The 15,750-nt window shown below is 41.2% G+C and overlaps 1 protein-coding gene across 9 annotated transcripts in view; it reads left to right on the top strand.

The window, feature by feature from the left end:
• ARMH4 (armadillo like helical domain containing 4) overlaps positions 1-15,750 on the top strand; it is a 162,710-nt gene that overhangs the window by 79,652 nt on the left and 67,308 nt on the right. The gene's annotated exons all lie outside the window — the stretch shown is intronic.

The raw sequence follows: 15,750 nt of genomic DNA, 5'->3' as shown, positions 1-15,750 counted from the left end.
TTGATCCCAGGACTCCGGGATCACGACCTGAGCTGAAGGCAGATGCTCAGCCACTGAACCATCCAGGCACCCCAGCAGAGGTTAGGTTTAAAAGTCACATAACTAGTGTTTGGCAATTTCATTGGAAATTTGGATGTTGGTCTGGAACTTTGCTCTGGAATATCATGCTAGTGTATTATGGTGCCTTGGTTGAAATATCCAATTTCGAATCTTATTGCATATGATTTCTTAAAGATCATTCTCCTCTCTCATGAAAACTTTTAGATTAGTGGTGAGAAAGGGTGAGTACATTAATACAAGTGCAGAGCAGGAAAATCACTGTGTCAAGTTATTGCATGATTGTGTAGTTTAAAATAAGCTCTTTTTAAAATAAGATTTTGTTTAATTATTTGAGAGAGCACGTTCATTTGTGCATATGAGTCGGGGTGGGGGACAGAGGGAGAGGGAGAAGCAGACTCCCCGCTGAGCAGGGAGCTCCATGCAGGACTTAATCCCAGGTCCCCAAGATCATGACCTGAGCTGAATGCAGATTCTTTACCAACTGAGCCACTCAGGCACCTCAGGATTTTTTTTTTTTTTTTTGATTTTTTTTTTTTTTTAAAGATGAAATTAGACTTGGTAAAACTTTGAAAGGTTTGTGGTCTAAGGAGGAATACTTTTCTTTGATGAACTGTCCTTTTGATCTGGTTAATTCATCCAACAAACCTCCCTGAGCACCTACTCTGTTCATGGCACTTTGCATGGGGACAGAGAGGAAAGCCAGAGTGGTGCCTTTCTTTGATTAGAGCAGAACCCACTTCATAAAGTTTCAGTGTGGGGAGGGTGAGTTTTATAATAAAAGTAGGTTATTAGAGGGCAAAACAGAAATGTGGAAGGGGGTCCTCCTATCCTGCCTCCTGATTCCAGCCCCCATGCATAGCTAAGTATTTTTAAATTAGAGATACCAATTTAGTGATTTGTTATGCTTTTTTTTATAAAGATTTTATTTATTTATTCATAGAGACAGAGAGAGGCAGAGACACAGGCAGAGGGAGAAGCAGGCATCATGCAGAGAGCCCGACATGGGACTCGATTCAGGGTCTCCAGGATCACGCCTGGGCTGCAGGCAGCGCTAAACCGCTGCGCCACCGGGGCTGCCCACTTGTTATGCTTTTAAAAGTGATTCCCGTAAGTCCTGAGGTTTTGTTTTTGTTTTGTTTTGTTTTGTTTTTAACATATCAGAGTTTTTCTTATAATTATTTACCATTTCTCCAGATATGTCTTACCTTTTACTGTCACTTCCTTTTCTGATAAATTCATTCTATCAACATGTTTTTAGCACTGAGTTTCCTGAAAACCAAAGAAGGAACAAATTGTCCAAGCTGTTTTTTTTTTTTTTCTTTCTTCCCACTATGGGAAGACTGTGTTTGAGTAGTGTCTGGCACTAGAATTTTATTTGCTCATCACCTTTTTCTTGGAGTCACAGAGATATCTCCTAGTCACTCACAACCAGTAATAACTTCTGGATCAACATTAATTGATAACAGTTTTCTAAATACTCTCAGGTCAGATGAGGTAGAGGAAAACCTCTCCTATTTGTGATGGATTTTGTGGTAGGTGGAATAGTGGCTCCCCAAAGATGTCTGTGTCCTAATCTTTGGAGCTTGTGAATTTGTTATGTTTCATGGCAAAAAGGACTTTAGTGAGGTGATTGAGTTAAGAATCTTGAGATGGGAGGTTATTCTGGATCATCTAGGGGGGCCAATATAATCACATATGTCCTTATAGGGGGGAGGCAGGAGAGTCAGAGTCAGAGAAGGAGATGTGATGAGAGAGGCAGAGGTCAGAGTGATGTGGTCATGAGCCAAGGAATGCTAGCTGCTCCCAGAAGCTTCAAAAGGCAAGGAAATTGATTCTCCCCTGAACCTCTAAAATACAATCCTGCATATACCTTGATTTTAACTAAGACCCATTTCAGACTTTTGACCTGCAGAACTATAAGATGTTAAATTTGTGTTGTTTTGAGCCACAAAGTTTGTGGTAATTTCTTACAACAGAAATAGGAAACTAATAGAGATTTCAATAAGTACTTTATGAGAAACATCATTTTAGAATGTAGAGCTGCATGGTAGCTATAGTCAGAGTGTGAACATTGTAAACTTAAATGTAGTTTCTTCTTTTTTTTTCTTTAGATATATTTATTCTAGAGAGAGAGTGTGCATGGGCACATGTGTGAGCTGGGGGTGAGCAGACTCCCCACTGAGCATGAGGCCCAAAGCAGAGCTCAATCCCAGGACCTGATATCATAACCTGAGCCCAAATCAAGAGCTGGCCACCCAACTGACTTAGCCACCCAGGTGCCCTAACTAGTTTTTTTTTCTGAATGAGTCATTAAAAGTGCAAAAATTGAGAACTTTCAAAAAGTAATTCTATTTAATATAACACTCTAATTGACCTTCAGACCTATTTTCTGGTCGGTTATTTTATTTATAGATTACCACATCATATATTATAATATGAATGATATTCCAAAGCAAATGCTAAAACCCATATAAACCTTTAAAAATGAACAGATTGAAGTGGGTAGCTGGGATTGGCTAAAAATAACACAAACTCTTTGAATAGATTATAGTTTCATTTCCTGCGAAGTAACATGGGCAGAAAACTTAGATGACTTTCTAAGGCAAAGCAGTAGCTTCATGGCCTCGTATTCTCTGAACTACTGCTTTCTGCATTGTCACATACACGTTGCCTCTACAGCGTTGGAGGGAGAGAGTTCAGCTGTTTCTTCTTTTTTTTTTTTTAAGATTGTATTTATTTATTTGAGAGAGAGAGTGAAAGCATAAGCAGGGGGAGGGGCAGACTCTCCACTGAGCTCAGAACCCCATGTGGGGCTTGATCCTAGGACGCTGAGACCATGACCTGACCTGAAGGTAGATGCTTAACTGATTGAGCCACCCAGATGCCCCGAGAACTCAGCTTCTTGATCTTGCTCTGAAGTGTGAGTGGAATGAACTGTATGTTGTCAGGATAGAATTAGGAGCAAAAGTCTCCTATTCTGGCTGAGGGGGATAGATTGGTAAAATGCTAGTAGCACGCAGGAAGTTCTTTATACACATATGCAGAATCAATTTCTTCTCTTATCTAACAATTTCATTTTCAAATTTATTGACAAAGACCTGTACAGAGAGCAGACGTGGTGACTCACACCACTTCTGATCCTGTTATGTACTATATAATAAATCATACATCTATGCCTTTTATCGTATAAAATCAATATGACCAAAGTTGAGTCAACACATCCATTTTAATGCCAAAACATTTTTTTTATTTATTTTTTATCGGTGTTCAATTTACTAACATACAGAATAACCCCCAGTGCCCGTCACCCATTCACTCCCACCCCCCGCCCTCCTCCCCTTCTACCACCCCTAGTTCGTTTCCCAGAGTTAGCAGTTTACGTTCTGTCTCCCTTTCTGATATTTCCCACACATTTCTTCCCCCTTCCCTTTTATTCCCTTTCACTATTATTTATATTCCCCAAATGAATGAGAACATATAATGTTTGTCCTTCTCCGACTGGCTTATTTCACTCAGCATAATACCCTCCAGTTCCATCCACGTTGAAGCAAATGGTGGGTATTTGTCATTTCTAATAGCTGAGTAATATTCCATTGTATACATAAACCACATCTTCTTTATCCATTCATCTTTCGTTGGACACCGAGGCTCCTTCCACAGTTTGGCTATCGTGGCCATTGCTGCTATAAACATCGGGGTGCAGGTGTCCCGGCGTTTCACTGCATCTGTATCTTTGGGGTAAATCCCCAGCAGTGCAATTGCTGGGTCGTAGGGCAGGTCTATTTTTAACTCTTTGAGGAACCTCCACACAGTTTTCCAGAGTGGCTGCACCAGTTCACATTCCCACCAACAGTGTATGAGGGTTCCCTTTTCTCCACATCCTCTCCAACATTTGTTGTTTCCTGCCTTGTTAATTTTCCCCATTCTCACTGGTGTGAGGTGGTATCTCATTGTGGTTTTGATTTGTATTTCCCTGATGGCAAGTGATGCAGAGCATTTTCTCATGTGCATGTTGGCCATGTCTATGTCTTCCTCTGTGAGATTTCTGTTCATGTCTTTTGCCCATTTCATGATTGGATTGTTTGTTTCTTTGGTGTTGAGTTTAATAAGTTCTTTATAGATCTTGGAAACTAGCCCTTTATCTGATATGTCATTTGCAACTATCTTCTCCCATTCTGTAGGTTGTCTTTGAGTTTTGTTGACTGTATCCTTTGCTGTGCAAAAGCTTCTTATCTTGATGAAGTCCCAATAGTTCATTTTTGCTTTTGTTTCTTTTGCCTTCGTGGATGTATCTTGCAAGAAGTTACTGTGGCCGAGTTCAAAAAGGGTGTTGCCTGTGTTCTTCTCTAGGATTTTGATGGAATCTTGTCTCACATTTAGATCTTTCATCCATTTTGAGTTTATCTTTGTGTATGGTGAAAGAGAGTGGTCTAGTTTCATTCTTCTGCATGTGGATGTCCAATTTTCCCAGCACCATTTGTTGAAGAGACTGTCTTTCTTCCAATGGATAGTCTTTCCTCCTTTATCGAATATTAGTTGCCCATAAAGTTCAGGGTCCACTTCTGGATTCTCTATTCTGTTCCACTGATCTATGTGTCTGTTTTTGTGCCAGTACCACACTGTCTTGATGACCACAGCTTTGTAGTACAACCTGAAATCTGGCATTGTGATGCCCCCAGATATGGTTTTCTTTTTTAAAATTCCCCTGGCTATTCGGGGTCTTTTCTGATTCCACACAAATCTTAAAATAATTTGTTCTAACTCTCTGAAGAAAGTCCATGGTATTTTGATAGGGATTGCATTAAACGTGTATATTGCCCTGGGTAACATTGACATTTTCACAATATTAATTCTGCCAATCCATGAGCATGGAATATTTTTCCATCTCTTTGTGTCTTCCTCAATTTCTTTCAGAAGTGTTCTATAGTTTTGAGGGTATAGATCCTTTACATCTTTGGTTAGGTTTATTCCTAGGTATCTTACGCTTTTGGGTGCAATTGTAAATGGGATTGACTCCTTAATTTCTCTTTCTTCAGTCTCATTGTTAGTGTATAGAAATGCCACTGACTTCTGGGCATTAATTTTGTATCCTGCCACGCTACCGAATTGCTGTATGAGTTCTAGCAATCTTGGGGTGGAGACTTTTGGGTTTTCCATGTAGAGTATCATGTCATCGGCGAAGAGGGAGAGTTTGACTTCTTCTTTGCCAATTTGAATGCCTTTAATGTCTTTTTGTTGTCTGATTGCTGAGGCTAGGACTTCCAGTACTATGTTGAACAGCAGTGGTGAGAGTGGACATCCCTGTCTTGTTCCTGATCTTAGGGGAAAGGCTCCCAGTGCTTCCCCATTGAGAATGATATTTGCTGTGGGCTTTTCATAGATGGCTTTTAAGATGTCGAGGAATGTTCCCTGTATCCCTACACTCTGAAGAGTTTTGATCAGGAATGGATGCTGTATTTTGTCAAATGCTTTCTCTGCATCCAATGAGAGGATCATATGGTTCTTGGTTTTTCTCTTGCTGATATGATGAATCACATTGATTGTTTTACGGGTGTTGAACCAGCCTTGTGTCCCGGGGATAAATCCTACTTGGTCATGGTGAATAATTTTCTTAATGTACTGTTGGATCCTATTGGCCAGTATCTTGTTGAGAATTTTTGCATCCATGTTCATCAGGGATATTGGTCTGTAATTCTCCTTTTTGGTGGGGTCTTTGTCTGGTTTTGGAATTAAGGTGATGCTGGCCTCATAGAACGAATTTGGAAGTACTCCATCTCTTTCTATCTTTCCAAACAGCTTTAGGAGAATAGGTATGGTTTCTTCTTTAAACGTTTGATAGAATTCCCCTGGGAAGCCATCTGGCCCTGGACTCTTGTGTCTTGGGAGGTTTTTGATGACTGCTTCAATTTCCTCCCTGGTTATTGGCCTGTTCAGGTTTTCTATTTCTTCCTGTTCCAGTTTTGGTAGTTTGTGGCTTTCCAGGAATGCGTCCCTTTCTTCTAGATTGCCTAATTTATTGGCGTATAGCTGTTCATAATATGTTTTTAAAATCGTTTGTATTTCCTTGGTGTTGCTAGTGATCTCTCCTTTCTCATTCATGATTTTATTAATTTGAGTCTTCTCTCTCTTCTTTTTAATAAGGCTGGCTAATGGTTTATCTATCTTGTTAATTCTTTCAAGAAACCAACTCCTGGTTTTGTTGATCTGTTCCACAGTTCTTCTGGTCTCGATTTCGTTGAGTTCTGCTCGAATCTTGATTAACTCCCTTCTTCTCTTGGGTGTAGGATCTATTTGCTGTTTTTTCTCTAGCTCCTTTATGTGTAAGGTTAGCTTTTGTATTTGAGTTCTTTCCAGTTTTTGAATGGATGCTTGTATTGCGATGTATTTCCCCCTTAGGACTGCTTTTGCTGCATCCCAAAGATTTTGAACGGTTGTATCTTCATTCTCATTAGTTTCCATGAATCTTTTTAATTCTTCCTTAATTTCCTGGTTGACCCTTTTATCTTTTAGCAGGATGGTCCTTAACCTCCACGTGTTTGAGGTCCTTCCAAACTTTTTGTTGTGATTTAGTTCTAATTTCAAGGCATTATGGTCTGAGAATATGCAGGGGACAATCCCAATCTTTTGGTATCGGTTCAGACCCGATTTGTGACCCAATATGTGGTCTATTCTGGAGAAAGTTCCATGTGCGCTTGAGAAGAATGTGTATTCAGTTGAGTTTGGATGTAAAGTTCTGTAGATATCTGTGAAATCCATCTGTTCCAGTGTATCATTTAAAGCTCTCGTTTCTTTGGAGATGTTGTGCTTAGAAGACCTATCGAGTATAGAAAGAGCTAGATTGAAGTCACCAAGTATAAGTGTATTATTATCTAAGTATTTCTTCACTTTGGTTAATAATTGATTGATATATTTGGCAGCTCCCACATTCGGGGCATATATATTGAGGATTGTTAAGTCCTCTTGTTGAATAGATCCTTTAAGTATGATATAGTGTCCCTCTTCATCTCTCACTACAGTCTTTGGGGTAAATTTTAGTTTATCTGATATAAGGATGGCTACCCCTGCTTTCTTTTGAGGACCATTCGAATGGTAAATGGTTCTCCAACCTTTTATTTTCAGGCTGTAGGTGTCCTTCTGTCTAAAATGAGTCTCTTGTAGACAGCAAATAGATGGGTCCTGCTTTTTTATCCAGTCTGAAACCCTGCGCCTTTTGATGGGGTCATTAAGCCCGTTCACATTCAGAGTTACTATTGAGAGATATGAGTTTAGTGTCATCATGATATCTATTCAGTCCTTGTTTTTGTGGACTGTTCCACTGAACTTCTTCTTAAAGGGGAATTTTAAGAGTCCCCCTTAAAATTTCTTGCAGAGCTGGTTTGGAGGTCACATATTCTTTTAGTTGCTGCCTGTCTTGGAAGCTCTTTCTCTCTCCTTCCATTTTGAATGAGAGCCTTGCTGGGTAAAGTATTCTTGGTTGCATGTTCTTCTCATTTAGGACCCTGAATATATCCTGCCAGCCCTTTCTGGCCTGCCAGGTCTCTGTGGAGAGGTCTGCTGTTACCCTAATACTCCTCCCCATAAAAGTCAGGGATTTCTTGTCTCTTGCTGCTTTAAGGATCTTCTCTTTATCTTTGGAATTTGCAAGCTTCACTATTAAATGTCGAGGTGTTGAACGGTTTTTATTGATTTTAGGGGGGGATCTCTCTATTTCCTGGATCTGAATGCCTGTTTCCCTTCCCAGATTAGGAAAGTTTTCAGCTAGAATTTGTTCAAATACATATTCTGGCCCTCTGTCCCTTTCGGCGCCCTCGGGAACCCCAATTAAACGTAGGTTTTTCTTTCTCAGGCTGTCGTTTATTTCCCTTAATCTATCCTCATGGTCTTTTAATTGTTTGTCTCTTTTTTCCTCAGTTTCCCTCTTTGCTATCAACTTGTCTTCTATGTCACTCACTCGTTCTTCCACCTCGTTAACCCTCGTCGTTAGGACTTCTAGTTTGGATTGCATCTCATTCCATTGATTTTTAATTTCTGCCTGATTAGCTCTAAATTCTGCATTCATGAAGTCTCTTGAGTCCTTTATACTTTTTTCTAGAGCCACCAGTAGCTGTATAATAGTGCTTCTGAATTGGCTTTCTGACATTGAATTGTAATCCAGATTTTGTAACTCTGTGGGAGAGAGGACTGTTTCTGATTCTTTCTTTTGAGGTGAGGTTTTCCTTCTAGTCATTTTGCTCAGTGCAGAGTGGCCAAAAGCAAGTTGTATTGGGAAAAAGAGAAAAAGAGAAGAGAGAAAGAAGGAAAGAAAAGAGAAAGAGAAAAAAAAGGGAAGAAAAAAACGAAAAAAAAAAAAAAAAGAAGAAGAAAAAGAGAAAGAAAAAGAAAGGAGAAAAAAAGGGGGGTGGGGGAAGGAAACAAATCAAAAAGCAAAACAAAACAAAACAAAACAAAACAAAAAAGAACCACCGGGGAGTATCTTCTGATTCTGTGTACTTTAAGTCCCTTGGCTTCTCCTGGAAGTTGTCCGTCTAGCTGGTCTTCTGGGGGAGGGGCCTGTTGTGCTGATTTTCAGGTGTTAGCAGTTGGGGGAGCTGCTGTGCCCCTGCCTGGTGCAGGGCTCAGTGGGGGTTGTTTACCCCGTGAGGCCGCAGGAGGAACAGCCCCAGTGGCGGGGCAGCTCTGGACACCTGGATTCAGCTCCGGCAGGAACTCCGTCTGCAGGGCCTGGAGGCTCCCGGGCGGGGCCGCTGATCTGCTCAGCTGGGGCAGGAGCGTCCTCGCTGTCCTGGGCCCTCCCGGCCTCTGCCTGTCCCGGGGGAGGCCGGATCCTGGGCTGTGTCCCGGCGCCCTGTGCTCCGGAGCCTGCGCTGGCGGATTCGCGCTCCCGGCCCGCAGCCCCCTCCGCGGAGCTGCCGCCCAAGCCCCTCCGAGCTGCTCCTGGAACCGCGCAGCCCCCTCCGCACGGAGCCTCTTCCTCTGCCCGAGCCCCCTCCGAGCTGCTCCCGGGGCCGTGCAGCCCCCTCCGCGGAGCCGCCGCCCGAGCCCCCCGAGCTGCTCCGGGTCCGCCGTGCGCGCTGCAGCCCTTAGGGAGCTCGGCGCACTCTCCTGGGCGCGCAGTTGCTCTGTTACTGTCTCAGGGAACCCGAGGGCATCCCCGCCCTCCTGGGTCCTGCTCCAACTCCCTGGAGCCCCTTTCCCCCGGGAAGGTCGGTGCAGCTCCTGCGTCTCCGGGACGGGGCTCTCCTGTCCTGGGGACACTCGCCCCGGCCTCAGCCCGGCTCCTCGCGGGCCCCTCCCCCTTGGAGGCCTTTGTTTCTTTACTTCTTTTTTCCCGTCTTCCTACCTTGATAGAAGCGCGAACTCTTCTCACTGTTGCATTCCAGGTGTTCTCTCTTTAATTCTCAGGCCGAATTCGTAGATTTTCAGGATAATTTGAAGGTTTTCTAGGTAATTTGGTGGAGACAGGTGATTTGGGGACCCTACTCTCCCGCCATCTTGCTCCTCCCCCTCTGCCAAAACATTTCCAATGTAATTAATACCTAGGGATTCTTTCCTTTTTGCATTCTATCTCTGTCAGGATACCTTTAGCTATAGGTAGTGGGAACCTTAAGTTGGTTTAAAGAGTAAAGAAATATATTTTCTTTGAAAACAAAACAGTCCTTGGTGTGTTGACTTTTCCCCTGGACTGTCTTCCTTATGGTTGCAATGGCTGCAGTTGCTTCGGGTGTCACACCCAGAGAAGACACTGTCCAGAGAAAAGGAAGCTGTCTTTTCACTGTTTCTTTCTTAAGAGAGAGCCTTTCCAAGAATCCCCCAGTAGAATTCTTCCTGCCTCTAATTGGCTGGGATTAGGTCACATGCTCATTTCTAAACAGCCAATGCAGTGAGACTGTGATCACCTACCTGACTGGTGGGATGGGTGGAGGTGGGGGTCAATCACCAGGTGATCTCCTGTGATTCCTGTTTTTCCTCTCACTTCCTTGTACCTGATACTTTCCATCTATCCTCTAAGAATCCCACGGTCAATCCTATTCAGTTAATAACCTTGTTTTCAATATGTTTTGATTTCATAGGTGGCATTGTTCCATTCTCTTAGGAGACCATTTTGACACTTTTTAGTTTGGTTGATGTTCTGGATGGATAGCACTTCCAAAAGCCATCAAGTAGTTAAGTGCAGAATTATTATAGTTATCTTCACTTTTTTTTTTTCAAAGCCTACATCTAACATTATAATGGGCTTTTGATTTAGGAATAGAATATTTTTTTTTGGAGGTCTTTAAAAAACATCATAAGTATTCAGTTAATAGACTAGGGGTGTTTGTGTAAAGCAGAAGAATGAAGAGCTCTCATGTATCTATCTTTTCATCAGACATTCAGTGAGCACCTACTATGTGTGTGCTGTATGCTGTGGAAATACTGACAGGCCAACACATGTAGAGATAAATTAGCATGGAGCAGAGAGTGGTCGCATAGATGTGAGGTCGAGGCTGAGCAATTCCCCAATGAGGAACTGAATCATCACTTACAACCAGAGGTTGATTTGAATGTCAGCCATCTTTGAGGTGTGATTTCAAGGGAGCTTTGCCTGGTTCCCTAACTTATATCACCCTTTCTACCTTAACATGGTGCCTACTTTTCAGTATTAGAGCCTTCCTTTGGATTGAGATTGAAGGCCTTCAAAAAATGCAGATCTGCTATCTGGGCAGGATAACTCATTAAGATATTATCATTTATCTGTTATTTATATATTATTAATGTATCTGGTTCATTAGCTCATGACTTAGGATGATTTTAAGATAAAATAGAGAGAGGAACACAAGACAAATGTGTTTTGAATTGGGAGGAAGGCAGAATGAACTGTAGGTAAAGGGTGTGGGAGTTGGACCCTATAGGCACTGAGCACTTGTCTATGAGAAAGTCAGGCTGTTAGCCCTAAAACATGTCAGCTCTTCTCCTTCTTCCCCCTGTGCTCCTTCTTCTTTTCTTTTAAAACACTTAACTTGTAGTTGAGACTGAACACTTAAATATAGTGCAACACGGGCTGTGGCAGCAAGGAGAAAGTGCTCCGCAAAAATAGTGGGAAGTGTGAGATTTCAAACAACTCTCCACTGCAATGAGTGTTAGTGTATTTTGATGTATAACATATTAAGCTATGGACTAAAAGGTTGCTCAGGAAGCTACTGGTAGCTAACATAAGTAAATACGTGAATGGAAGGAGGAGGAACAGAACCTTAATCCAACATAGCCAGCACAAAGTGAGTAGCAGATTGGCTAAAGCCTCCAGACCAGTGGTTCTAAATCTTAGCTGCCCTGTGGAATCACCTAGAGAACAACACAACATACTGAAGCCTGTGTCTTACTCTAGGACAAGTGTCCTAGATTGAGCTACTGGTTGTTACCTTGGGGTAAGGCAGATTCTGTTTATGCAGGGGGTTGGAGAAAGAGGATTTTAAGAAGTGTTTGTATGTTCTTTTTTTTAAAGATTTTATTTATTTGATATGTATATAGAGAGAGCACAAGCAGGGGGAGCAGCAGAGAGAGAGGGAGAAGCAGGCTCCCCGCTGAGCAGGGAGCCTGATTCAAGACTCAATCCCAGGACTCTGGATTTAGGACCTGAGCCAAAGGCAGACAGACACTTAACCAACTGAACCACCCCGGTGCCCCAGAAGTGTTTGTATATTCTATGAATGGAATCCCCATTAATAGAGATTTACATTACTTTTAATGATCTTTTGTGTATTGTAATAGTGTGTCTTAAGAAGAAACCACCAGCTTTATACAGTCACATAGAGATCAAATTTAAAGTTAGTCTCTAAGCTATAGTTTCCCCAGAGAACCAATGGTCATATTATGGATTCCTAAATCTGGACTGGGGAGGTTTGTCTCCAGACTCCTGTATCTGGGAAGACTGAGCATCTTCTGGTATGAGTGTCATTGGAGGGTGTCTGCCAATTGCCTGGGGTTTCTTTCTGTCCCAAGTTGGTACCCAGGGCTTTGGGATTTGAGGGTAATGCCATTTGCCCTTTCTTTGGAAAGGGCTGAATTATTTTTCCTAGATAGAAGGAGTAGAAGATTAGTTTCAGATCTCCTTTTTCACATAGGCAAGACACCCTGGGCCAGAGTTGAAAATACAGATCGTGATCCCTGCCTCTCTGTCTCACAAGGATGAACCCCTAAGAGAAATGAGGTCTGCAGAGGAGGATGCCTTCCAAGGCCAAGATATTATTTCTTCATAGATCTTTCCATTTGAGCTGTTGATTACTTTCAGGTTAGTATTAGTTGGGGATTCCAGGGGAGAAAAATCTGTCTATGTGCCTGTGGTGAAAGATTCAATAAACTCAGGATTTCCGTAGGCTTTAAAAGCATTTATTTCCTGAATTTTCCATTTACTTATTTTTATCCTGTTGTATTGTAGGTATTTTTGTCAGAAGCCTGAAATCCTCTTTTTAGCAAGAGGTAGGTTATAAATAGGTTAAGTTCATAAAAACGAATAGACTTCCTTCCCGCTGACCATTTCCAACTGTGCTCACAAATGCCTGCTAAGGACCACAAAACAGAAATTCATATGAACCAAAAGTCAAAAGGGGAGCTGGCCGAGCCTATAAAAGATCAGGTGCTGGCCTAAAAATAATTTCATGTATCCTTGTTTCTTCCTTTCATTTTGATGTTCATGACACTTGTGGCAAGCAGTTAGTTACGTGTATTGGCTACAGTCAAACTTTTGTGTTCCTTTAACAGAGGAAGTGTTAAGCTCTTTGGAAAGAGGAAAAGATTGATGGCATGGATAATTTTGTGTATTTTTGAAGACTAACACATAATGACTTTTCAGAGCTGTTTGGAAGACTTTTGTACCAACAATCTCAGACTGAACCAAGGTTTCAGGAATTCATTCGTTCCAAGAGTCAAAGGTGGAACTCAGATCATTAACACACACACACACACACACACACACACTCATCATTCACTTTGCCCAAGTTAACTGTGGGACACTGCAAGTGCCCTTGTCCTCCTAAATTTTCTTTTGAGAAAATAAGTGAGGAAAACCCACAAGATAGAGTTAGTAGAGAGTGTCTGTTCAGCACAGTGACAGCCACAACTATGTATGTGTACAATTTTGTATGTTCAGACCAGCTAATTCCCTCAGACATAAAGCCTCTCTGGGAATATTCTTGTGTTGAGGAAGAGAAATTGGTCTTGGTTGTTAAATAAAGATCTTTGCACCAGCTGTGTCTCTCCAGTACTGTAGTAGTAGGTTCTGTGTGATCTAAAAGAACTGCCAACATCTCAGGCTGGCCTCAGGAAGCCAAAGCTATTTTCGAAATGGGAAGGATTAGTGGTACAACGCAAAAATACAGCAACAGAGAAGGAGGGATTAACTGCTTAAAACAAGGAATCAGACATTTAGATCAGGTCACTTGGAGATTCAACAGTTTGTGGATAGGAAGCATTTCTTAAAATATATTCACTTCTTTTATATATCACTGGTGTATTTAAAGACCCCCGTGATCTGTCTGGGGTCTACTTGCCCACTTTACTTTTCCCAGCTGCTCTGTTCAAGACCCTTGCCCTCATCAGAGGGAACATGCATTTCTGCAGACATGCATCCGTCCATATGCAGCTCATGCTGAAGCCTTTCCTGGAACCCCTCACTCACATTGAGCCCTCCTTTTTGAAACTCATCTGGCAGTTATTGCCAAGATTGCTCAATTTGCAGTCACTGTACTGCTGCATTTTGCTTATATTTTTTTGGAGCCTTACGACATCTAGCACTCAGCATTGAGTACTGTTGGTTACTTAAAAAGGGGTTCTCTTCCAGCTGGTAATCATTCTGGACCTAAAACTTTCCATCACAGTTGGGAGGAGGGATGGGCATGCTTTACTGCACTCTGCCAGTTAAACACAAACACTAGTCCCTTATGTAGCTATCTGGTGAGCTAAGATTTTCCTTTTTTTTTTTTTTTTGTGAGCTAAGATTTTACAATATTTTTCTCAGAACTTTGTGTGATTCTACACCGTAGGACTGATCAGATCTTGGAAATGTTGGGCCAATTACCTTCATTATCTTAGCATCTGAATCACATAGAATCAGATGATTGCATTCCCACAGTGATCTACCATTTAAAAAACTTCCAAATGGTGAATTAGGTGGCTTACTGGAGATAAGACCTTGATAGCTTCTACCGAAGAATATAAACAGCCCTAGTATCAGCTACGTGAAGTGAGAAATTTATTGAGCCTGATTCTCTTTGCTACTGGATCAGAGCTTCCCCCAGGTCAGAGAGTCTAGTTGTCTTTTTATATATCACTTCTGCATGCAGGTAATTATAATAATAGTATTTTAAATGCTTTAGGGCCCTGCTTTGAAAAAAAATCTCTTTTCATGTCTTTAATGCCATGTAGGTCCTAGGTTTCGGGTTCTTGTGTCAAAGGTTCACTAAAAATAAATTTGGACCATTGATTATGGAGATCCTTCTGGAAACCTACACTCAAATATCTCAGCTCCAAATTATTCATCTTTATTCAGTGATCTGTATTAGATAATAGACTTAATGCTTTACAGAAGCTGAAGCCCTTATCTGTATTTTCATAATTAAATTTCGTTGAATTAGAGAATTAGAGAAAAAAATCAGATTTCTTTCATTAGGAATGAATTTCTTATGTGAAAATTCAGCAGTCACTTTTCCTTTGGAGAGCTAGGGAAGGAGTCTTGGAACTAAGCCAGAAAATAATCTCTTCATCAGCTACAGTTAATAAAAGCATTAATAAGGCACATTACATCTAAGGAGAATGCTGTGAAGTAATTCCTTCATAATCAGAATGCACTTGTGGGCTCAGTTGGGGAATTATTAACATGTGAAAACATCTAGTAGGCTTTCTTGAGAATTTAACAAGAAGAAATCCTGAGAAAACTGGGAAATTTTTCAGAAAGGAAGAAATTAAGTATAAATTGCCGTCTTTGGAAAATACAGAGGGAAGTAAACAAAGATGATATTAAAAAGTCTCCATTATGTTAAAACAAAATTGAGAAAGTAGCAGAAACAGTGTCCTTATCTCTTATTTGAAGTTATCTGCTGCTAAATTAAAGTGAATAATCAAATGTTATTGGTGTGCTGCTGTATTGAGAATCTGCCAACATTTGGAGTCTCTCAGACATTATTTGTTTTACTTCCCCTGGATCACCAAAGAATGCACTTAACTTTTGCATTTCAGAAAATAGAGCAATTCAGTAGGTTTTCCCTCTCTCCAACTGAGATTCTAAAGAATGCTAAGGCCTCAAAGCCAAGCTTAGTGATCAGGGGAGGTTGAAGGCAGCTGGTGAACTTGTTCATTTCAGCATTTGAGAATTAATAACCACAGGATTCTGCTTTTCCAACTCAGAACTGTTCTGCTTTTCTGTTGGACAAAAAGATTCTTTCACAGAACCTAGCACAAAATATAGGTAGATGGTCAACAAGGGGTCCTAGTTTCAATTCATGTGGAGAATCTTTAAAATAAACTTCACAAGCATACAGATTATCAAGACCCAGGGAAGGAGTTTAAAATGGAGGAGTGCACACAGCTGAGGGGATTTTGATTTACAGCTTCCAACTCTAGGTTTTCGTGCAGGGCCAAAATATTTCTGAAATAATAGGATTGGATTTTTAAGCTGCTCCTTTTGAAAGAGAACAGCAACTGTTTGGAACAGGATGGATT

The sequence above is a fragment of the Canis lupus genome, chromosome 9, assembly GCF_048164855.1.
Source record: "Canis lupus baileyi chromosome 9, mCanLup2.hap1, whole genome shotgun sequence".
Lineage (NCBI taxonomy): Eukaryota > Metazoa > Chordata > Mammalia > Carnivora > Canidae > Canis > Canis lupus.
The sequence above is the reverse complement of the archived record's forward strand: the minus strand, read 5'-3'. Positions and strand labels throughout refer to the sequence as shown.